We start from the raw sequence: 23,307 nt of genomic DNA, 5'->3' as shown, positions 1-23,307 counted from the left end.
CGACAGAGGATGAGATGGTTGGATGGTATCACCTACTCAATGAACATGAGATTTTGGAAACTCCAGGAGATAGTGATGGTCTGGGAAGCCTGGTGTGCTGCAGTCCATGGAATCGCAAATGGTCGGAAATGACTTGGAGACTGAATAACTAACAACTAACAATGTTCAATGCAGGAGGTTGGGGATAAGGGGGTGGGGTGGGGGTGGGAGTTGGTCTCCCTGCATAAGTTCAGGATGTGAGAAGGAGCAGAAAAGAAAATCTTCCTCCCAGGAGAAGTGGAGGCTGGGTGGTGGTAATCCAGAAGTGAGGCCCAACTCTCAGCCTGGTGGGCTGCAAGCTCTGAGCCAACAGCAAAGGAGGACAGAGCAAGGGACCCAAGGAGACCTCACTCCGATGGGCTCTCTGGAGTCCGGGCACCCTCAGATTTTGCTGAGATGGGGTCGGGGGGTGGGTGGTTGGTGGGAAGGCCTTTGGGTGTAAAGAAGTACAGATTTGTTTGAAAATATCCTGCCGGGAGAAACATCTCTTGGGGCCATGGTTGTGCGGCTACAGTCAGGGAACTCTCCCATCTTCACCACTTCCCAGGGGCCCTGCTGGGGAGGGGCTTCTGCAACAGCCCCTTGGGGTTCCCCGGGTTGGAATGAGGACTCAACGCTACATTTTAACACTGTATCAACAGCAACGCATTAAGTGAAAACAGTCAAATTACTGAACTGTATCTAAGCTATTATTACAACTACAGGAAAGAACAGATAGCTGGGTAAAGGGCTGAGAGGCTATCTGGAAGGAGGTAAAGGCCTGGCCATCCTCCCCTCTTTAGACTTGTTGATTTTGTTAGATTATGTGTGTATGCAAAAGTTGAAGAAAAAGGGTGAAGCGAAGGTAAATTGAGTTACAAAACATTTCCAAAGGCTTCATTCACCACGCCCTGGTAGGAGGTTTAGAAATTGGACGGGCAGCTTGGACCTGAGAGCCCTGGATGGAGAAGCGGTAGCCGAGAGCATGAACTACGGGTTCGAGGCCCCAGAAGGGACAGATGCGAACTGAGGTGACCCCGCGTGGCCGATCACATTGTATATGGGAACATTTTTCTATAACTACATCCCGCCCTCTCCATCCTACAATTCCGCCGGGCGCCCAGGGTAGGACTGGGTCTTGGCGGTAATCAGGCGGCCTTAGCCCGGCCTGCAGAGAAGGGCAGGCCCGGCAGCAGCCAGCAGACAGGGAGAGGCGGCGAGGACATTGTTCCAGCCTCTCGGGTGGGGTCCTGCGGGGGGAGGGGACGCGGTAGCCGTCCCAGGGGACCCGTGCATCAGCGCGTTCAAGCGCCCGGGCTTTGTGAAGTGTCTTGAGTCACCATGGAAATACGAAGGAACGCGGAGAAGGGCGCCCGGGGTCGGCTGGTTCTCGGGCCGCGCCCTTCGTTCCCTCTCGGACCCTGGCCCCGCGGCAGGGCCTGTCGGGAGTTGTAGTCCCCAGGCGGTGGCCGCGCGCGGCGCCGAGGATGCAGGGCGCCGCCGGTCCCCGCCTCCCCCTAACCTGCTAGCGCGAGGTGGGGAGCGCTGGGGAGGAGCTGTCGCTCCCGTGATTGGCGGAGGCCTCCTCCAGCCCCCACCCAAGTCCCCTCCCCCGCTCGCGGCTTCTGACTCCGAAGCCCCCGCGCGCCAAGGCGGCGATCAAGCGAGCGCGCGTGCAGCCGCGCCGCCCAGAGCACCCGCAGCGCCGGCGCCGCGGCGAGACAGGAGGAGAACCCACCCACCGACAGAACCCCGCAGCCGCGGCATCCCGGAGGAGTGGGTGATGGCAGGGAGGGCGATGGGCTTATTCTCCCCGGGCTGGGACGTCCATCTCAGACAGTCTGTTTCTCTGGGAGGAGCACAATAGGGCTGGGGTCGGAGTGCGCCCAGAGAACCGGCTGCTGGGAACGCGGCGGGAGGTGTGGTTTGGAATTCGGGGCAGCCTTCTCGGGCTAAATTGGGACCCTAATCGGTTCCTCTTTGTAAGCCCACAGAGTTCCCGGAGCGCCGAGCGGTACCTTATTCATAGTAGGCGTTTAATAGATGCTCGTGGGATTGCAAAGAACTGGGGTGAGGAGGCTGGCTTGGTGGAAGGCGTTCGCTCCTAGCACACAGTAGACGCCCAGCCTCGTCGAGGTGCAGTGAATGGCTGGAGGGCTGGGCGGGAGCTTCTCTGGCCGTGGGCCCGTCCTACCCGATACCTTAGATCTGCGTGCGGTCCTCTGCCCGCACGGATCACCGCCAGCCCGCCCCCCCCCCGCCCCCGCCCGTAGCATACACACCCACAACCCTCTGTCCCTCTCGCCTCCGGGTTGGAGTTTGCCCAGCCTGGACCGGACCCAGCGGTCCGTCCACCCGTCCGGCTAACGGGTGGACTATTAGCCGGCCGCCTCTGGAGGCACCTGTCTGAACCACAAAGCCCGCCGTTCGCCGCCCAGCCCAGAGCGGGCGCCAAGCTGGGTCCCTTCTCCCGAGCCCAGCGCGGGAGCCCTCCCGGGGGCATCGATCTTGGCGGGAGACGCCCCAGGCCGGGGGAGGAGGCAGGAGTCCGAGTTGAAGAGGAGCTGAGATGGAGAGAGGCGGAGGCGAGGCCTCCGTTTGAGCAAAGATGCGAAAGATGGAAGATAGGGATGGGTGGGAGGAGGGGGCACTGAAGACAGGTTTGAGGAAAGAGAAGGGTCTGAGCAGGGAGGGTCGGAGCTCGGAGCAGGTGGCGCGAGGCGAGGCTGGGGCTGATGAAGAATGTGGAGGGGAGGAGGGATGCGGGAGGGTGGAGACTGCCTGGGTTAGAGAAGAGTAGACGCTGGGGAGGAGGAGACCCACGCGATGAGAGGGAGGGGTCTCCCTGGGGAGGGAGGTCTCCCGGGAAGGGAGGGGCAGGCAGCTGGGGGTGGGGGGAGGCGGGTCTCGGGCCCAAAGACCCTCAGCCCCGGCTAGGGACCCGGCGGTCCTGTGGCTGGCTGGGCGTGGCTCTTGGACCCGGCGACAGACTCGGGATGGCGGATCCGGGGCCGAGCCGGCTGTCCCTACAAGGAGCTTTGTCTCCCGGCTTGACACCAGCCCTTAGGGACTCGTTTAGGGTTTTGTGATAATCCGCAGCGCCACAGGCACACCCTTTTCTTCGCAGAGCTGAAAGGCTTGGTCCAGCGGCAGGTGATGCCAGGGAGGCGGGATGGGGGCCGCCTCCCGCCCGGGAGACCAGGAGAACAATAGCCGGCACTGGTGTCCTCCACACCACGAGCTAGGGCACCCCTAGAGCCCGAGTGTGCGGTTTTCCGGTGCAGAAAACACTCCTGGAGAAATCAAAGGGCACGTGCTCTTCTCTTGGGGTTTGTGTTAGGGCAACAAACCCCGCTGGTAATTCTCTGATGTGAGTCGCGCATCCCCGCCCCCCAGACTGTGGGACCCGCAGACAGACGCCGCCCCTGGCTTTGGTACCTTCTGGTTGCGGCGCCGCCCCCTGCCCCTTGCTGCTGACCAACCACCGAGACGGTCGGGGTGGGGGAAGACCTGTGGAGGTCGCCTCGGTGCTGAGCGGGCTCCCTGAGTAGCCGGCTTTGTCTGACGAGGCGGACGCGTGTGCTGTGCGTTCTGAGAGGGGGCAATCAGGGCTGGTGCGATTTGTGATAGAATGGAGAGAAGCAGTCGAGGAGATCACCCGCCACGGGTGTAGCTCCTGGACTTAAAGCCGGCAGCTAGGGGACCAATGCTTGCCTTTGCCGGTGACCACACCCAAGCCAGTGTATCCATCCTTTGCAAATTTCACTTGTAGTGTCTGCTGACCTAAGAGAGGGACGACTCTGTGATAGGAGGCGTCTTCTTGCCCATGGGAAAGCAGATGGACAGAAATGGAAACACAAAAAGGAGCTCAACAGAGCTTTCCATGCATTCAGTCTTGCTTGCTGTCTAAGCATCTTTCACACCAGGCTAGCAACGTCTTAACATGTGAGATGACAGCCAGAAACCAACATTCAGTTTTACAGGTTTTCTTTGATGATTGTTCAGTTGATATTAAAGGTGACTCTTTAGCATAGACTTATACTTTTAAATGGTCATTCATTTTATTTTTATTTTTTTTAAATGGTCATTCATTTTAAAAAGACAAAACAAACAAAAAGCAAGCCAGAAGCATTTTTATTCCAAGAGTGAAGGAAGAAGCTTGGCTCGATGACAAGCAGACCATCATAGGAAAAATCGCTGTGACATATTTGGCCTGAAGTTGACTGATGAGCCTTTGGGCTCTCATAACCTGGCTTTGAAACCTTAGGATTTTACTCGGGTTGATGTATAAGGTGAGGGACTGATGTGACTGTCGCCTATTGCCCAGCACATATGGTAGCTGCCAATGTGAATTCTTCCTACCTGGGCTGTACCCAGCAGTAGCAACAGTAGGCTCTGTCCTGATGTTTAAAGGATGATGTTTTGCAGATGTGCCTCTCGGAATTTACAAAGGACTAGCTGGAATGTTGTTCATTGGATGTATTTAACTAAAATAATAGACCGATCTATCTCCAGAGTAAGTGAAAACCAGGAATCTCTATATTGGATCCCTGGTGGCTCAAAGAGTAAAGAATCTGTCTGCAATGTGGGAGACTGGGGTTCAATTCCTGGGTCGGGAACATCCCATGGAGAAGAGAATGGCTACCCACTCCAGTATTCTTGCCAAGAGAATTCCATGGACAGAGGAGCCCAGAGTAAGTGAAAACCAAGAATCTCTATATTAGAACACCCAAAATCTGGTACTAAAGTTTTTTTTTCTTATGAAAAAACTCCCAATGAGACATATTTTGTTAGCTTGTTCTTCTTGAGAGAATTTTATGGACTTAAGGGTGTAATCCTATTATTTTAGAGCACTGTGTGAACATCCAATCCAATTTTTTCCTCGTGGGGAGTCAGTTCATAGATAAGGAATATTAGTATGACCTGCCCATTTCTGCAAGGAAGATAGAAAGCAGTATCCTCCTACCTGCCCTGTGAAAATGCCTGGGAGACAGATAAGAGAGGCAGGTGGCTGTAGAAAAGAACCTTATGTCCCTAGAATTCTAGAGTGCCCACATGGGCAGCATGTGAGATCTTAGTATCCTGACCGGGGTTGAACCAACACCTCCTGCAGTGGAGGCGTGGAGTCTTAACCACTGGACCACCAGAGAAGTCCATAGAGTGCCATTCTTAACTCCCATCTCCCTGACTTTGGGAACCTCAGCTAGGTATACAAAAGATGTTTGTGGGACATGAACACTTGGCCGTTTTCAGCATAACCTCTTCAGATTTAAGTCAGGGTAATAGTATTCTAAATACACTGCATGTTTCCACCACTGGAAGCAGTTACCCAGCAAGGCAAGTGTGTACAATTGGCCAAAATCAGGTTTGAGGACTTGGTATAGGCTTCATCTGTGGTACCTCTACCTCTTCCTGTCTTTCTGCCATGGATATCTGAGAATTCTCCCTCTTTGATAACAGCTCCTTTGACAATTCAGCTTCAGGGAATGGAACTGTAAGCCAAAGGCCATCACAACTGTGGATAAATTTCTGGAGTAAATCAGAATTTAGTTTAATATTGAGAGCCAGGGGAGTTGGTACTATTAGAAAAGAGTATGTAAGACCCAGTCTATCTTTCTGGTGTCAAAGCTAACCTAATTCTGATAGAAGCTAATTCTGATAGAATCTAATCCTGTTCACACATTTTTGATTTCTGAGCTATAAGAAAATATTTCAGAAAAGTGTTCTAAAGACTTAATTGACAGTCACCTAGAGAAGAACAATGATACAGGAAACCTTTGTCAATGTGAAAACCTGTAAGGAGAAGTTGGTATAAAATGTAATCAAATGAGAGTAATCAAGTAAGAAGGTATTTGATTTTCTTGTACTGCTAGTGAACAAATAAGAAATAATTTCAAGATCACTTTGTCTTAAATTTTTATATGAAAATGAAAGGTGCAAATACTGTGGTATGACTTTAATGAATGTTGATATTTATGTATAAAAGCAGACACATTATATACTTAAAAGAATTTCATGAAAGAATATTGTATATGTTCTACTTCAATTTTGGAAATTTCTTCCATCTAAAATAAATGGACTTAACCATAGCATCCCCGACCCTCTCATGCCCTCTGATCAATCACAGCCCAGTTCTGTGCTGTTCCTTTGCCTCCTCCCACATGGACTCCCTCTTTACAATCCAGACTCAGAGGCAATGTACACAGGAAGGAGAACCTGGCTCTGAGCCAGAAAGCTGGAAGTTGAGTCCCAGCCCCAACACTTGCTGTCTGTCCATCCTTTTTTTTTTTAAAAGATAGCCCTATGTTTTACTTCATATCTGTGTCATCATAGCTCAGGCATGTCCGACTCTTCGTGACCCCATGGACTGTAGCTTACGAGGCTCCTCCGCCCATGGGATTTTCCTGGCAAGAGTACTGGAGTGGGTTGCCATTTCCTTCTCCATGTCTGTCCATCCTTAAACGACTAATTTTTATCTTAAGGACTCAGTTTCTTCATTTATTCAATGAGGTTTATATGAGTTAACGTATGTATAGCCTGAGAACAGAGTCTGGCCCCTAGTAAGTTCTCAATAAATGTCAGTTACCACCATCAGCACCATCATCATACTCTCACCCCAGAATGTGTGCCCCTAAAAATATTTTGATTCCTTGTTTAATCTTTCATCCCCAGAGGTCAGGGTAAGCTGCTATAGGGTTATCAATAGTGGGAATAGAAAGAATGATTAGGACTCTGTTCTGAAGGTCCCACTCTGTAAATAGTAGGAATAGCTCTGTGTTGACTGTCAGCCTCCTTAAGCACAGCTGTTTTGAGCAGCTGAGGACTTGCAGAGTTAAGAATGTTCCAGAACTGCTCTGACCCAGCTTTGCCAAAACTTTCCTGTGTATAGAGTTGGCCTGGCAACTGCTCCTGCTCCTCCATCATCTAAAGAACAATTAGGCATCCTTAACTGGTTGAGACAGCTGTTCTGAGACTGTTCTGTTGGTGTGGGAAAGAGTGATCATGTTTGGTTGATGGAAAATTCTTGGGAATAAAAATATCTCAAGTTTTCTACCTAAGAAATAAACTCAGCAGCACAGAATTACCCATTTAACAAAAACTTTCAAAGTACTTGCTCTGTGCTAGGGGTTGTTCTAGTTGCTATGAGTTGAGTACAGTACTGTTATTATCCCCATTTTACAGATGAAACAAATGAGAAGTGACAGAGAAAAGCTTTGCACCCACGGGCTCTGCTCAGAGCCTATATGAGTCAGAGTTCTCCAGAGAAACAGACCAATAAGGATTGGCTTATGAGACTGTGGGGGCTGGCAAGTCTGATGTATGTAGGGCAGGCTAGTGGGCTGGAAGTTTTCAGGTGGGAGCTAATGTTGCAAGGACCCCATAATGGTTAGTCTTAAAGCAGAATTTCTTCCTCTTCTGGGAAACCTTGGTTTTTCTCTTAAGGTCCTTCAGCTACATTCGACTACATTGTATGAGGCCCACCTACATTATTGGGGAAAATCATAAAGTCAACTGGCATAACCATACCTATAAAATACCCTCCCAGCAACACATTTAGATGTGTTTGACTGGATGACTGACTACGGTAGCCTAGCCAAGGTGACACACGCACAAAAAAACTATCACAGGGTCCATGCTTTTTTAAACACTACCCCAAGCTAAGAGCCTTATTTGCAATAAACTAAAGAATTAGCAATGGCCTATTTATCCCACTACAAAATGCTGCCCCTTACCTTGTTGAAAATACAATTTGGATCTCTCTTTTTCATCCATGTAGCTTCTAGCACAAATTGTTGCTCACAGCAAGCATTTAAATAGATAATATTTCATTTGACTCAAGTGAGTTTGAGGTTTTACTAATGACTAGATTCTAGATTCTCTTGAATCAAGGCAGGAGAGGTACTTCCCTGGCAGTCCAGTGGATAAGACTCACTTCCCCAGCAGAAGGCACCAGCAGGAGGCACAGGTTCCATCCTTAGTTGGGGAACTAAGATCCTGCATTCAGGACCGGCCAAAAAACAAAACAACAAAACAACAGGAGAATATCTGCATTCTGAATTAGGCATTGTGTCACTCTTCACCTCCCAACATCTGTCCATTTTCATTGGCTCGGCAAAGAGTTTGGGGTCTGTCACTGTCTCCACTCCTCGTGAAAGTGTCTTGTACAGAGTAGCAGTGCCTAGGACTCAGTCACACTACCTTCATGTCCATTCAGTGTCCCCTGACAGGCATTCCCTTTGTTGATTTCAAATCTGCCATGGGCTCCCTCCAGTTTCTCAGGCCTTTCGGTCTTTATTCTCCCTGCCTTTGTCTGGTTCTTTCCTTCCCTTTGTCATCCCCCAGAGCATGACCCACTATTGATGGAGAAGTCGCCTCCTTTCTCATTTTTAGCACTTTATCCAGATTTATGTCTTTGTGGATCGATACATTCATTCTGTTGTAAAATTCAAATGTAGCCCCCGATTTTTTCCTTTACTGCTTTTTTTTGTTCCTTTACTGCTCTTTTTCAACAGATGTGAAACTCAGCTTTAAGGAAGTTACTCAGAATGTTTTAAGTTTGGCATGTTGCCGGATATATGGGCCACACACATACATAAAATGGTAGTTTGGGGGTGCTGAGCGTGTATTTTTAAAGTATTTTCATTTTTTAAACTTTTTAGTAAAGTGTAACAGATATATAAACCTGGAGTGCTGCAGTCCATGGGGTCGCAAAGAGTTGGACACTGAGCAACTGAACTGAACCGAACAGATATACAGAAAAATATACAAATCATAAGTGTATAGCTGACTGAATTTTCACAAACTGAACATGGCCATGTAACCTCACCTGATCAAGAAACAGGTTACTAGCACATACCCCAAAGCCCCCCTTCAGTCGCCTCCTAGTCACTACTCTTCCGGCGTCTCTAACCACTATCAGCATAGATCAGCTTTGCCTATTTTTGAACTTTTTACAGATGGACACTTATACTGGGTACTCTTTCAGAAGGTGGCTTCTTTTGCTCACTGTTACATTTGCTGCATTTCATATGCTCATTTTCATTGCTATATAGCATTCCATTGTGTAAATGTACCGCAATTTACTATGCATTATGTTGTTAATGGGTCTTTGGCTAGTTTTTGTTTGATGCTACTGTGAATAGTTTCATTGTGACTATTCTAGCACACATCTTTTGGTGAACAAACATGTGTTTCTCTTGGGTATATATTTAGGAATAGGATTCGGGTCAAGGATATGCATATGTTATGTTTTAGTAGACTGTGCCAAATAGTAAGACTAATGGTGAACTTTTTAAAAAAAGTCAATCCCAAGGCATGCAATGCTGTGATTAAACTGTTTTTAGAAGCCCTAAATGCTGGCATGATTTTGTGGTTTGATCAGAGATTGGTTTTAAACTCTTACTCTTCAGTAAAAAATAGAACTCTGGCTATGTCTGACTCCACAGTAGCTGAAATGAACATTTAAAAATTAATGGTTGTGCTTGGGCTTGCTACAGCTACTTCCTTACTTCTGTTTCTTAAGGAAAAGCTGAGAATCAGGTTATAGTTGCAGTGTGGGTCCAAAGATCATTTAGGAAATGACTAGTCATATTTGAACAAGATTAACAAGCGATTTTTATTCTGTTAACTTTTCTTGTATTAGGTCAAATTGCAATTTTGAATTGTGTGATTTTGGTGACTTAAAAAATTCCTCAAAAAGTACCAACTTGGAATCAGAAAGTTCAGATATTTTTTTTTATTGTAACTATTTTTTGGTATTTTTCTGTTTTTCTTTTAATTTTATTTATTTATTTATCTTATTTATTTGGCTGTGCTGAGTCTTCATTTCTCTAGTTGTGGCAAGCTAGAGGGGGTTACTCTCTATTTGCTGTGCTCAGGCTTCTCATTGCGGTGGCTTCTCTTGTTGCAGAGCACAGGCTCTATGTGTGCAGGGAGAAAGTTCAGATTTCTTACTTGGAAATAAGAATTATAGCATATATCCCATTTTTGTGCGTTTTTAAAAAAGACTTAAACTGCACAATTTGGGGGAGGGGGATGTTAATCTTATTTAGGGTTTCTCTGGTGACTCAGGTGGTAAAAGAATCTTCCTACAATGCAGGAGACCTGGATTGGATCCTTGGGTTGGGGAGATCCTCTGGAGAAGGGAATGGCTATCCATTCCAGTGTTCCTGCGGGGAGAATTTCATGGATAGAGGAGCCTGGCAGGCTACAGTCCATGGGGTCGCATAGAGTCGGATACAGCTAAGCAACTAACACTTTCACTTTTCACTAATCTTATTTATTTACTTTTTTCTCTCTTTTTAATTCAAGTATAGTTCATTTACAATGCTGCGTTAGTTTAGGTATACAATAAAGTGATTCAGATAGATCTCTATCTGAATATATATATATATAACATACATATATATTCTTTTTCAGATTCTTTTCCTTTATGGGTTATTAAAAAATATTGAATATGGTTCCCAATGCACATTATTTTTACAATAGGATTATAATGGAAGACATGAACAGTAGCCTCCAGATTGTGGATATAGGCAAATCCATCTCTTCTCCATAGCCAGTCTTCACTGTTGGCCCAGGAGAGATGGCAATGATAAATGTGGCCAATGCAGATCAAGGGCAGTAGTTTAGGTACAATTAGAGGATGGTGGTAAGAAACCTTTGCCACCAAAGGAGTGTGACAAGGTGGTCATGAACCCCTAACTTGCCTGGTTTTTTACGACACTCATTCACAGCCCAAGTTGTTCCTGAAAAAGAATTTTCTCTTGCCATGTAGCCTGCCATGTTTGATTGGTCCTCATACAAGCAAGTGAGATCAGATTTATCCACTGCTTTAAATATAGATTTACTGCTTAATCTCTAAGTCCCTTAAAGACATGGATATTTTCATATCTCTTTTAATATAGGATTTAGTTTCACACTTTAAAATGTATACTCCTCCAATATTTAATCAGTTATAAAACCACTTATAGACCATTTTGCTGGTACAGCTAGTGAAATGTTTGCTTGTTTCATCCAACTCTCATCCATATACTCAACATAATTTTCACAGAGTTGTAACCACAACATGAATCCACTATTGTGGATACTGTATTTTGTTCTTTCATTTGACATGAGAAAAAAACTTTTCTGTGTCTCTGCCTAATTTAGAAATGTAAACTTTCAATGACTGCCTATTGTTTCATTGAAATGGGCTATATTTGAGTGTTTACTTATGAATATTTAGATTATGGTCGATTTTTAAATTTTTAGGTAGTGTTTACATCATTGTGAACATCACATACATGATTTTTTATCACCCAGCTGATAATATGTTTTTGAGAATCAAGATTCCCTTTAAAAAAAAAAAAAAAGGAGTGATGTGGGAGATGCAATTTTAGTCATAATACCGGATAGTTTTCACGTGAGGAGAAATGCATAAATGCATGTTAATTCCTTGAAATGCATAATACATGTCACAGAATTCCCTGATCAGAGAATGCCTTCTAATTAGTCTTAGCTGGCAAGTTGTTTATCAAAGAATTTGTGGAAAGGTAGGAATAATGTAAGAATTTGTAGAGATAATCAATCATTTTACAAACAGTACCTGTAATAATAATTTGGAAGACAAAGGACTCCAAGTAAAGCCAATTTTACTAATAAATTCTATAAAATTATATTATCTTTTAATAGCAGATAGCACCAAAAGTTGGCCATTGTGGAAGAAATCAAATGGTCACCAAGTTGATAAGAGATGAAACAGTTGTGAGAGGCATCCAATACTTTGTTAAATTCTAAATATCTGCCAGTAGAGTGCAAATAGCCAGGACCCAGAAATGACTGTTGGAACAGCCTGGCAAGTGAGAGGTTTACTCACAACCCAGTAACTGGACTTAAATTGCACTGAGCTGTTTTGGAGATGGGCTCAAACTTCCTCTCACGTATTTTCGTAGTGCCTGCAAGGAACAGTGCAATTTCCAGGAAGGAGCTTGCACATGGGAGAGAGATGGAGTTTGAGTCCTGACTGCTACTCTCTAGACACGAGAGACCTTAGACAAAGTCACCTGATCTTCCCAAGCCTTGGTTACCTTGTGATTTAAAGATCATAGCTTTATGAGGAGGACTCAGGGGAAAATATGCAAGGAGCCTCGGGGTCACATCGTAAGTACTCAGTAAGTGGAGCTAATGTATTCTCCGGATGCTCAAGTTAGGTGCTTTTAGATACATAAAGATATATAACAATATTGTCAAAGTACATGCTTGTCAAGTGAACAGGCTGGACAACATGATAACTGGTGCAGAGGGAATAGAGAGCACCTGAGAAGTTCAGCCACAAAGGCTCAGTTCCCTCCTCTGTTCAGTGAGGAGGTGGAGACTAGATCCTATCTGGCAGCTCAGATGTTCTGTGCCAGCCATACTGTGCTGCTACTGAGACCTTCGTGATTCCTTCCCAACTCAAACTAGCAGACTTGCAGCACCATCTATTAAAACGAAAACTGCTTACACCCTTTAACACAGCAATACCGCTTCTGGGAATTTATCCTAAAAATGTATAAGTGTATGTGCACAATGAAATATAGGAAAGGATATTGTTGCAGCATTATTAGTACTAGCAAAAAATAACTTAGACCCAACCTAAATTCTCAAAATTGGAGAGCTAGTTAAATACGTCATGATCCACCCTTACAAAGAAATTTTTTGCCCCTCCATATGTGGGATCTTTGTTTCCTGACCAGGGATCAGACCCATGTCCCCTGTGTTGGAAAGGCAGAGTCTGGACTACCAGGAAAGTTCCAAGGCAGATAATTTCTGATCTGATAAAGAACAACCTCTAGTACGTATCACTGAATAGGAAGAAAGCAGGCAGACCAATATTAAATGCATGTTGCCATCTGTGTGAAATGTATGTATATATGGACTTCCCTGTGGCTCAAATGGTAAAGAACCTGCCTGCAATGCAGGAGACCAGGGTTCAATCCCTGGGTTGGGAATTTCCTCTGGAGAAGGGAATGGCAATCCACTCCAGTATTCTTGCCTGGAGAATTCCATAGACAGAGAAGCCTGGCAGGCTACAGTCCATGGGGTCGCAAAGAGTTGGACATGACTGAGCGACTAACACACATGTAAAATATATACATATGGGCTTCCCTGGTAAAGAACGTGCCTGCAAAGGCAGGAGTCATAGGTTCAATCCCTGGGTGGGGAACATTCCCTGGAGGAGGGTGTGGCAACCCACTCCAGTATTCTTGCCTGGAAAATCCCATGAAACAGAAAGAACCTGGTGGGCTACAGTCCATGGGGTTGTGAAAGAGTCAGGGGCAACTTAGAGACTAAAAAACCACCACCACCACAGTGGGCCAGGTGTCAGCATAGGGTATTAGGGCTAAAAAGAACCATAGACAACACTTAATCATTTCACAGAGGAAGAACCTCCAGGGCAATTTAAGTCCAGTGAGCTGTGTCAGTGCAGACAGTTTCTGATACTCTTTGGTCTCCAGTGACAGGCTAAGAGACCACTGGATCCTCCTACGGAATTAGTTCCCTTGTGTAGACTGTTCGTTTCATTCTGCTTTGCATTCTGGTTACCTGTGGTCATGTTTTCTCTGTAAGGACCATAAAGGCAGACTCCTGAATTCACACCTTGGTGTGGTCTCTTCCTGTGACTTGCTTTTGACCAAGAGAACACTGTCAACATGATGGGGATATCATGCCATGACTGTTATATGATTTAAGACCCCATCTTGTGAGCAGACTTGCTCTAGAGACATGACTTAATGAGTAAGTGGCTGTGCTGGGAAGGCCCGCTTGGCAAAAAATTATGTAGCCTCTGGGAGCTGAGTGGCCTCTAGCTAGAAGCCTGTGTCCGTAAGGAAATGAATTCTGTCAACCTGAGTGAGCTTGCAATTGAGTTCTTCCCTGGCAGGCCTCCAGATGAGAGCACAGCCTGTCCAACACCGTGACTGTAGCCTGTGAGGCTCTAAGCCAAGAACTTAGGACTCCTGACCCACAGAAAGTGAGGTAATAAATAGGCGTTGTTTTAAACCACTACGTTTATGGTAATTTTTAAACAGCATAGAAAAATAATTCACAGCTCTCCTGTATCCCTGTTTCTAGTCCATGTTTTCTTCACCCATTTTACCTCCTATGAATCCACTGCTTTTTTATCATTATCTTTCTGAGTCTTTGCTCCCCGCCACCCCACCGCCCCATGCCTCCCTCCCCCACCACATGTGGAATCTTAGTTACCAGACCAAGGATTGAACCCACGCCTCCTGCATTGGAAGGCGGGTTCTTAACCACTGGGCCACCAGGGAAGTCCCTTTTCAGTTTTAATTGTTGACATTTTTTCCTTTCTTTTTTAAAAATTAGACTCTCCCCTCTCCCATTTCCTCTCTCTTCCTCTTCTCCAACTAAATACCACCTCCTCACCCTCACTCATGTTTCATTCCTTATACATTACTGTGTATAAACATATGCGTGCCTGTGTGCTAAGTCATTTCAGTCATGTCCAATCTTTGTGACCCTAGGGACTATAGCCCACCAGGCTCCACTGTCCATGGGATTCTCCGGGAAAGAATACTGAAGCAGGTTGCCATTTCCTTCTCCAGGGGATCTTCCTGAACCAGGGATTAAACCCCGACTTAAGTCTTCTGCAATGGCAGGCAAGTTCTTTACCACTAGTGCCATCCGGGAAGCCCATATTAGTATAATATACCTAGGTATTTTTCACCTTTGTTCATTTTGCAAGAAGAGGATCCTTTTATGTTTATGTTTATGTGTCGATATCATGGATACATAATTTTTATTGGTAAAATATATCATCTATACAACTTGTCTTATTACATCTTGGAAGAACCTTTAAGCCAATTGGTATAGATCTAACTTTAAAAACTGCATTATATTCTATGGTGTGGATAATATGATATTGTGATATAATAAGAATATTTGGTTGTCATTCCTAGCTGGCACAGAGTTCATAAAACTCTTAATTTTCTGAGTGATTGGGGTGAGAGGAGTGTCTTGTTATTCATAATAAGCCCCTTTCAACCTTACCTGAGTTTATGCTAATAAGGTAACTCTGAGGCTGGGAGCTGGTTGTCAAGGGAACCAACTAGGTGATTGATAGCTGGAACTTTCAGTCCCACCCCTCAGCCCTCACCCCACTTCCAGGGAGAGGAAAAGGAGCTAGAGATTGAGTTAATCACCAATGCCCAATGATTTATTCACTCATGCCTTTGTAATGGAACCTCCATAAAAACCCAGAGGAGTTTAGAGAACTCCCGTATGGCTGAATGCATTGAGGTGTTGGGAGGGTAGTACACCAGTGAGGGTATGGGAGCTCCAAGTCCCTTCCCCAGATCTGGCCCTGTGCGTGTCTTCCATTTGGCTGTTCCTAAGTTATATCCAGTGCTCTGCTGTGCTGTGGTTAGTCGCTCAGTCGTGTCTGATTCTTTGTGACCTCATGGGCTTGCAGCCCTAAAGGCTCCTTTGTCCATGGAGATTCTCCAGGCAAGAATATACTTAGTTGTAAGTTAAGTGTTTCTCTGAGGTTTGTGAGCTGTTCTGGTGAATTAACAAGCTCGAGGAGGGCATTGTGGGAACCCCAGATTCATACTGAGATGGTCGGAAGTACAGGTGACAACCCAGGGGACTGGCGTCTGCAGCTGGAGACAATCTGATGGGACTGAGCCCTTAACCTGGGGAGCCTGCACTAACTTCCCGTGGTTAGTGTCAGAAGTGTTATAAGTAGAGACACAGTTTTCCTTTGGAGAGTACCTCAGATTTTTCCTCCATTCCGCACTGGTGGGTATTCAATTTGCTTCTAGTTTTCTAGTTTCACCCTACCAGCCATGCTGCAGTGGACTTTCTGTACATGTCTCCTTGCGTTCTTGTGCTTTTATTTCTGTGGATGGAACCCTATGAGTGAAGTTGCTGAGTCAGAGATCTTTTTAAAACTTTAATAGAGGCTTTCAGACTATTTCCCAAAAGCATGTAATAATTTACATTTCTATCAACAGTGTCTGTCCAAGCTCTCCCAGCCTGCACCCTCTGCCCCGAAGTCATCAGGTATCACCCTGGATTTTTTGCCAGTTCTAATGAATGTGAAATGATGCCTTATTGTGGCTTTTATTTACATCTCCTTGATTACTAGCGAGGTTGAACATCTTTTTATATGTTGTTGGTCATTTAGATTTGCTCTTCTATGTCACTTACCCATATCCTGTGGCTATCTTTCTCTTGGTTGTATTTTGCTTATCAATTTGTAAGACTTATAGTTGTCATATGCATTCCACATGTTTTCTCAGGCTATTTACTGTTTATTGACTTTATTTCTATATCATTTTTATATCAAATTATATCATTTTCTGTAATATCACATTTAAAAATTTTTATAAAGTCAGAAATTGACTTTTATGGCTTCTTGGTTTCTAGATTGATGTAAAAGGTCTCCCCTGCTACTGGGTTGTACATGTATTTTCCTGGCCTTCCTTCTAATATTTTTAATTGCTTAATATTTTACATTTAAATTAAAACCAGATGGATTACAGATTTGGATATATGCTGTAAGGTAAGGGAGCCTGCTTAATTTTCTTCCAGACAAATAGCCAATGATGCCAGCCCCATCTATTATCAAGTAAATCATTTTCCCCCTGCTGAACTGAAATATCTCTTTTGTTGGATTTAATTGAAACCTGCTACCAAGCACCTTACTCTGTTCCATTTATCTGTCTCATCATATGCTGATACCATACAGCTTTAATTACAGTAATTTCATATAGTATCTTTTATTATTCCAGTGAAGTCCTTTATCTACCCCATAGTGTTTCTTTTCACAATTTTTTGACTCTACTCAATTCCATTATCCATTTCAAAATAAACCCTTTGGGAATTCTAATAGGAATGTTGCTACATTTATCTATCATTTTGCAGAGAATTGACATTTTATAATATTAGCTTTTCCTGTCTGAGAATATATTTGTTTCATTTTGTTTAGATCCTATTTTGTGTACTTTGAGAAGTTCTATAGGAGTCTGTGCCTTAGTTTTTTTATTCTTGGTCTCTTTTTGTGTGAATTTGTATTGAGATATAACTTGCATACAATAACATTCACAGATTTTAAGTGTACAATTCACTGATTATTAGTGTATTTAAAGAGTTACGCCACCATCAGGCAGTTTAATTTTAGAAAATTTCTATCACCCCCCAAAAATTCATGCCCATCTGTATTTACTCTCTTTCCCACCCTCAACACTGGGCAGCCTCTGAACAAAATAAATACAAACAAATAAAATACTTTATATTTAGATTTGCCTTTTCTCAACTATTCTCAGTGGTTTTTTTTTTATGCTTAAGGTTTTCCAATGTTTTTCACTACTGTGAACACAACATTTTTTCTTATTTCTGTTTCTAGCTGGCTGGCTACTAGCATAGGAAATAATATTTTACTTTTATTATATTTACCTTGTAATTGGTTATCTTACCAATTTTCTTAGGCTTTCTAGGTGTACAATCATAGTATGTGTGTGAAGTCACATCAGTCGTGTCTGACTCTGTGAACTCTCCAAGCTCCTCTGTCCATGGGATTCTCCAGGCAAGAATACTGGAGTGGGTTGCCATTTCCTTCTCCAGGGGATCTTCCCAACCCAGGGACTGAACCTGCAGCTCTTAAGTCCTGTGCATTGGCAGGCAGATTCTTTATCACTAGCGCCACCTGGGTACCACATAGATTGTATGATTCTAGGTATACAATCATAGCATAGCTTACCTCTTTTTCCATGTTTATCTTGACAGTTTAATTATCTTATTTGCATTTTTTAGGAAATTGCAAACATCATTCAATAATTGTGGTCAGAGAAGGCATCCCTGCTTTTTTCCTGATTGTAATCTATGTGTGTGTTCGTCACTCAGCCATGTCCGACTCTTCAACTCTATGGATTATAGACCACCAGGCTCCTCTGTCTGTAGGATTCTCCAGGCAGGAATAATGAAGTGGGTTTCCATCCCCTCCTCCAGGGGATCTTCCCAACTCAGGGATTGAACCCAGATCTCCCACATTGCAGGCAGATTCTGTACCATCTGAGCCACGAGGATAATGTTCCTTCATTTTGGAACAATAAGCTGAGGGGAGGGAGGTGGGGAGCATGAACTTTGTTTAGGGATGGCTGGGGATGGGATGACCTAACTAGAGGAGCAATATTTAGATATCTTCCTTACCATTATCAGTTGGAGGATGTCCAATATATATTTGTATTCTCTTTTAGTGTAAGTCAGAGCATCAGATGTAAATTTATAATTGGACTATATCACTTTAACCTTCAAAGAAATGTCATTGCTAAGTTAAAATTTAATAGAATTTCCCCAGCCTTTTATTGATGTTTGCTCTATATTAAAAATGGCCATTGGGAAAATATTTCTGCACCTTCTGCAAAACTGCAGTCAAATACCTCTATGCTTATTTTCCTCAGAGTAATCCAATAAATTCCTTCTAGAATTATCTACATAGAGAACAGAACTGCTTTCTCTAAAACATTCTGACTGAAGCCTTCTTTTGACTGTTCCATTAGATAGAGGGGAGCAATAAATTATTGGGGATTCAAAGTGTCTTTCCTGGTGGGTGAATCAGAGCTGCCCTTTTATTCAATAATAAGAGTCTTCACCTTCCCTCCCAAACCATTTCCCCAGTTACTTGAACTGCCAGGAAGCTTGGCATTAAATATAATTCCTACTAAATTACATCTCTTCTTTTTCTGAGTTCCCTTTAGCAGTCCTTTTTTTTTAATGTGTTTTGTTGCTTTTAGGGTAAGTTTGCTGAGGTGTAATTTATATGCAATGGACACAACCATTTTTAACATTCATTTAAGACATATTTATGTACCTGAGTAATCACTACTACAATTGAAATATGAAATATTTCTATTACCACCCAAAGTTTCCTTATGCCTCTTTTATATATATGTATATGTATATATACAACTTTTGTAGCCATACTGCATGGCATGTGGGCTCTTAGTTCCACACCAGGGATTGAACCCATTCCCCCTGCGTTGGAAGCAAGGAGTCTAGTCACTGGTCCTCCAGGCAAGTTCCCCCTTGTGTCTCTTTCTGTTCAATCCCCTTCCCCTTTCCTCCCCAACCAGTGACGTGCTATCATTGTAGATCTGTGTTTCTCTACCATGGGAGTGGAGAAGGAAATGGCAACCCACTCCAGTATTCTTGCCTGGAGAATTCCATGGACAGAGGAGCCAAGCAGGGGGCAGTCCATGGGATCACAAAGAGTCGGACATGACTGAGTGCCTTACTCACACACTCACTCACTCACTACTATGGGAGACTTTGCCCCTTTAGGGGCCATATGGCAGTGTCTGGAGACATTTTTAGTTGTCACAGCTGTGCATGTACCATTGGCATTAGTGGGTAGAGGCCAAGAGTACTGCTAAATATCCTACAATGCACACGGTAGTCCCTATAGCATACAATTAACCAGCCCCAAATTTCAGTTGTGCCAAGACTGAGAAACACTACTAAATCTATAGATTGGGCACACAAATGATAGCCCACTGCTCAAATCTAGTCTCATTGCCTGTGTTCATACAGCCCATAAATTACAAGTGGTTTCTGTATGTACTCCAGTATTAGTACTGCTTTCAATAAGCATGATGTTTTCAAGGTTCACCCATGTCTTATCATGAGTCAATATCTCTTCTCTTTTTATTGCTAAATAATGTTCCATTGCATGGATTTGTGAAAATAACGCTGCTATAAACATTCTTGTGTAAGTTTTTTTGTGTGTGTGTATGTGTAAGTTTTTATGTGGACATATCTTTTCATTTCTCTTGGGTATAAACTGAGAGTGGAGTTTCTGGGTTGTAGGGTGATTCTTTGTAACTTTTTGAAGAATCACCAGATTGTTTTCTAAAGCAGTGTATCACTTTACATTTCTACTGCAGTGTATGAGGGTTCCAACTGCTCTCCACATCCTTGCCAACACTTGTTATTATCTGTCTTTTTTATTATAATCATTCTAGTGGGTGTGAAGTGGTATTGCACTATAGTTTTGATTTGCATAGCCTGATGGCTAAATGAACATCTGTTCATGTGTTTATTGGCCATTCATGTATCTTCTTTGGAGAGATATTGATTCAGATCCTTTCCCCATTTTTAAACTGGGTTATGTCTTTTTATTACAGAGTTGTAGCAATTCTTTATATTCAGAATTTTCTTCCATTCTACATAAAAAATTAGTAGTGTTTTCATGATTTGTTTGTCCATTTACCTCCTAGTAGACACTAGGGTGGTTTCCAGTTTGGGGCTATAATGAAAAAAGTTACTACAAGGATAAGTCTTTGTGTGCACATATCTTTATATCTCTTGGGCAACTACCTACAAAGTGGGCTTGCTAAGCACTGTGTTAACTTTATAAGAAATTGCCAAAATATCTTCCAAAAGAACTGCACCATTTTAAATTTCCACCAGCAATGTACAAGAGCTCCAGTTGTTCCATATCCATTCTAACCTTCATATTATTGGTCTTTATAATGGGCAATGATATTTCATCATGGGCTTCCCTGGTAGCTCAGCTGGTAAAGAATCCGCCTGCAATGTGGGAGACTCCGGTTCAATTCCTGGGTCAGAAAGATCCGCTGGAGAAGGGATAGGCTACCCACTCCAGTATTCTTGGGCTTCCTTGGTGGCTCAGCTGGCAAAGAATCCGCCTGCAATGTGGGAGACCTGGGTTCTATTCCTGGGTTGGGAAGATGCCCTGGAGAAGGGAAAGGCTACCCACTCCAGTATTCTGACCTGGAGAATTTCATGAATTGTATATAGTCCATGGGGTCGCAAAGAGTTGCAAATAATATAAAAACCTTCATGTTATTGGTCTTTTTAATGGGCAATGATATTTCATTATGGTTTTAATTTGCATTTCCCTGATAGTCAATGATGCTGACATCTTTTTATGTGCTTATTTGCCATCTGTACCTTCTTTGTGATGTGTCTTTTCAAACCTTTTGCTCATTAAAAAAAATTTTTTTTTAAATTTATTTGGCCACATTGAGTCTTAGTTGCAGCACATGGGATCTTTGTTGTGGTACACAGACTCAGTTGTGTAGACAGACTTAGTTGTGGCACATGTGCTCTGGAGCATGATAGCTCAGTAGTTCCCTCTGGCTTAGTTACCACTGCTGGCAGGGAACCCAGGCACATGGCAGAAAACAGCAGGTAGAGCACAGTGACCGGAGTGTGGGCATAGGTGGTGAGAGGAGGCAGTTGGTGGCAGGAGTGTACCAACGGGTGGAGGGGCCTCAGATGCAGATGAGCAGGCCCCAACTCCCAGATAAGGTGATAGGCAACAAGAAGGATGAATATGCCAACCTACTGGGAATGAGATAGCGGGCCCTTGACCAAGCCAGACCTGGGCACAGGGCATTGAGTACCTAATGTGGAATCTGGGGTTCTGACCTCCAGCAGCAGAAGAGGTGGAGCACACAGTCAGGGCTTGTCCCGAGCCAGGTGTCCTAACTGGGTGCATTAGCATGTTCAGCTCCAGTCTTTAGTCCCCAGAGGTAGCCAGGGACCGGGAACCTAGGGAATCTGGCCAAGCCTTCTGGGAAGGAAGGGGGGGGGAATAAATTGTGTTTATAAAGGTAATTGGGCATCTATCATCCATTCCAATCCCTCCTCTTTTCTAGTAGGAGCAGGTGAACAAGAAAAAGAGGAAATGCTGTCATTCAGGGTGAATTAGATGGGCAGACAACCAGACTTCTATTACTCCCGTTTATTTGCTTTCAGAGATACAGACTTATTCATCCCTTTTGTTGGCAGTTACTCAGCAGGTGCTCCATAGCCCCAACAAGGGCTGAAGGAAAAGCTCATTACCTCTTTTTGTTTAAGTGAATGAAGGTATCTCTACTTTTTCAGACTCAGCCACCAGGAAAAGCTTTTGAACCCCAAACAATCCATCACGCCCTCTCTCCAACTGTTCATTCAAGAAAGGCAGCAGCCAGATGGGCTGGGTTAGAGAGGGTATTCAGCTCCTATTTTGCAGCCATTTGAAAAGATGCTGTCTTGTCTGGGGCCCAGGTGAAAAGAGTGAAAGAAGGGGGCCATTCGCTACTGCCTGTGGAGGTGGCCCCCATCTGCTCACCTCCCTGAAGATGCTGCCCCTGATGCTGGCTTGTCTTTCAAGATGGGGTGTCTTTCACTGAAATGGGGACACTGGGAGAGGAGCCAGGTGCCAACAAGAGTGTTATGAGTTTTAGATGCGATGAATTTGAAGGGCCAGTGAGACATCTGAGCAGAGCAATCCCATAAGCCACGAGATACTGTACTGATGAATAGTAGTTGAATAAATGTACAAGAGATGTTGACTTGCTCACGGATTGCCTACCCTGGCACAGACTTCCTCTGGTGCTACTGCCCCCTTGACCAGGGCTATCATCGATTCCACAGCTAGTTTTTTATTTCAAAAAATTTATAATCAAATAGTACAAAGAGATTGAGTCCTGATACAATTCTTTTTCTCTAAGACTGCAGCAGTTAATAGTGTTTTATGCAAAAAACTCATGTGTGAGTTTATGTACATATGTGTAAATATTTCATGAGATTTCATATATATATATGAAATTTCATTTACATGTAAATACACAAGTAAATAACGTACCATGGTCCTGTTCTATAGCCTACTTTTCTTCACTTAATGTTGGATCATAGACAACCTCCCCTGTCAGTGTTTAGAGATCTACACAGTCCTTTACAATGGCTGCACAGCCTTCTGTTGTGTGAATATGCCGTTATTCATTTAAACAGCCCTCATATTGACAGACCTTCAGCTTGTTCTTAAAATATTTGCTATTATAAAAACAATGCAATGAAATACCCACATAACACATTTTTGTGCGATGGTCCAATTATTTCCTTAGAAGAAGTTTTTGGATGTGGAATGCACATTTCAAGTTTTCATATAGATGTTCAGATTTCCTTCTGGTAAGATTGTACCAATTTGAACTGCTGTCAGCATGCTTTTCTCATTTGTTCTGGGCATTGTTCTCTCTTATTTATAGTAAGTGAAAAATATGATTTCATTGTTTTAACTCACATTTCTGTGATTATTAATAAAAATTAGCATCATCTGCTTTTTAGCTGTCTGTATTCCCCCCACTCCTGTGGGTTACCTATTCATATCCTTTGCCTATTTTTTTTATACTGGAATATTTGTCTTTCTCTTAAGATTTATAAGTGCTCTTATGTATTATAGTGTATTATAGGTATCCTTGATTATATGTTGCAAACATGACATAACCAGGTTTTATT

The 23,307-nt window shown here is 43.7% G+C and overlaps 1 protein-coding gene across 1 annotated transcript in view; it reads left to right on the top strand.

Moving 5' to 3' along the window:
• The first annotated feature begins 1,506 nt into the window (after positions 1–1,506).
• The window catches only part of DPYSL5 (dihydropyrimidinase like 5), an 87,181-nt gene continuing 65,380 nt past the window's right edge, over positions 1,507–23,307 (top strand). Inside the window, exon 1 of the mRNA XM_043469141.1 lies at positions 1,507–1,794. The gene's annotated coding sequence lies outside the window, so the exon portion shown is untranslated. The remainder of the gene's footprint in view (positions 1,795–23,307) is intronic.

Source organism: Cervus canadensis, chromosome 5 (genome assembly GCF_019320065.1).
Source record: "Cervus canadensis isolate Bull #8, Minnesota chromosome 5, ASM1932006v1, whole genome shotgun sequence".
In the NCBI taxonomy this organism is placed as follows: domain Eukaryota; kingdom Metazoa; phylum Chordata; class Mammalia; order Artiodactyla; family Cervidae; genus Cervus; species Cervus canadensis.
Note: the sequence above shows the minus strand (reverse complement) of the source record. Positions and strands in the feature narration are given on the sequence as shown.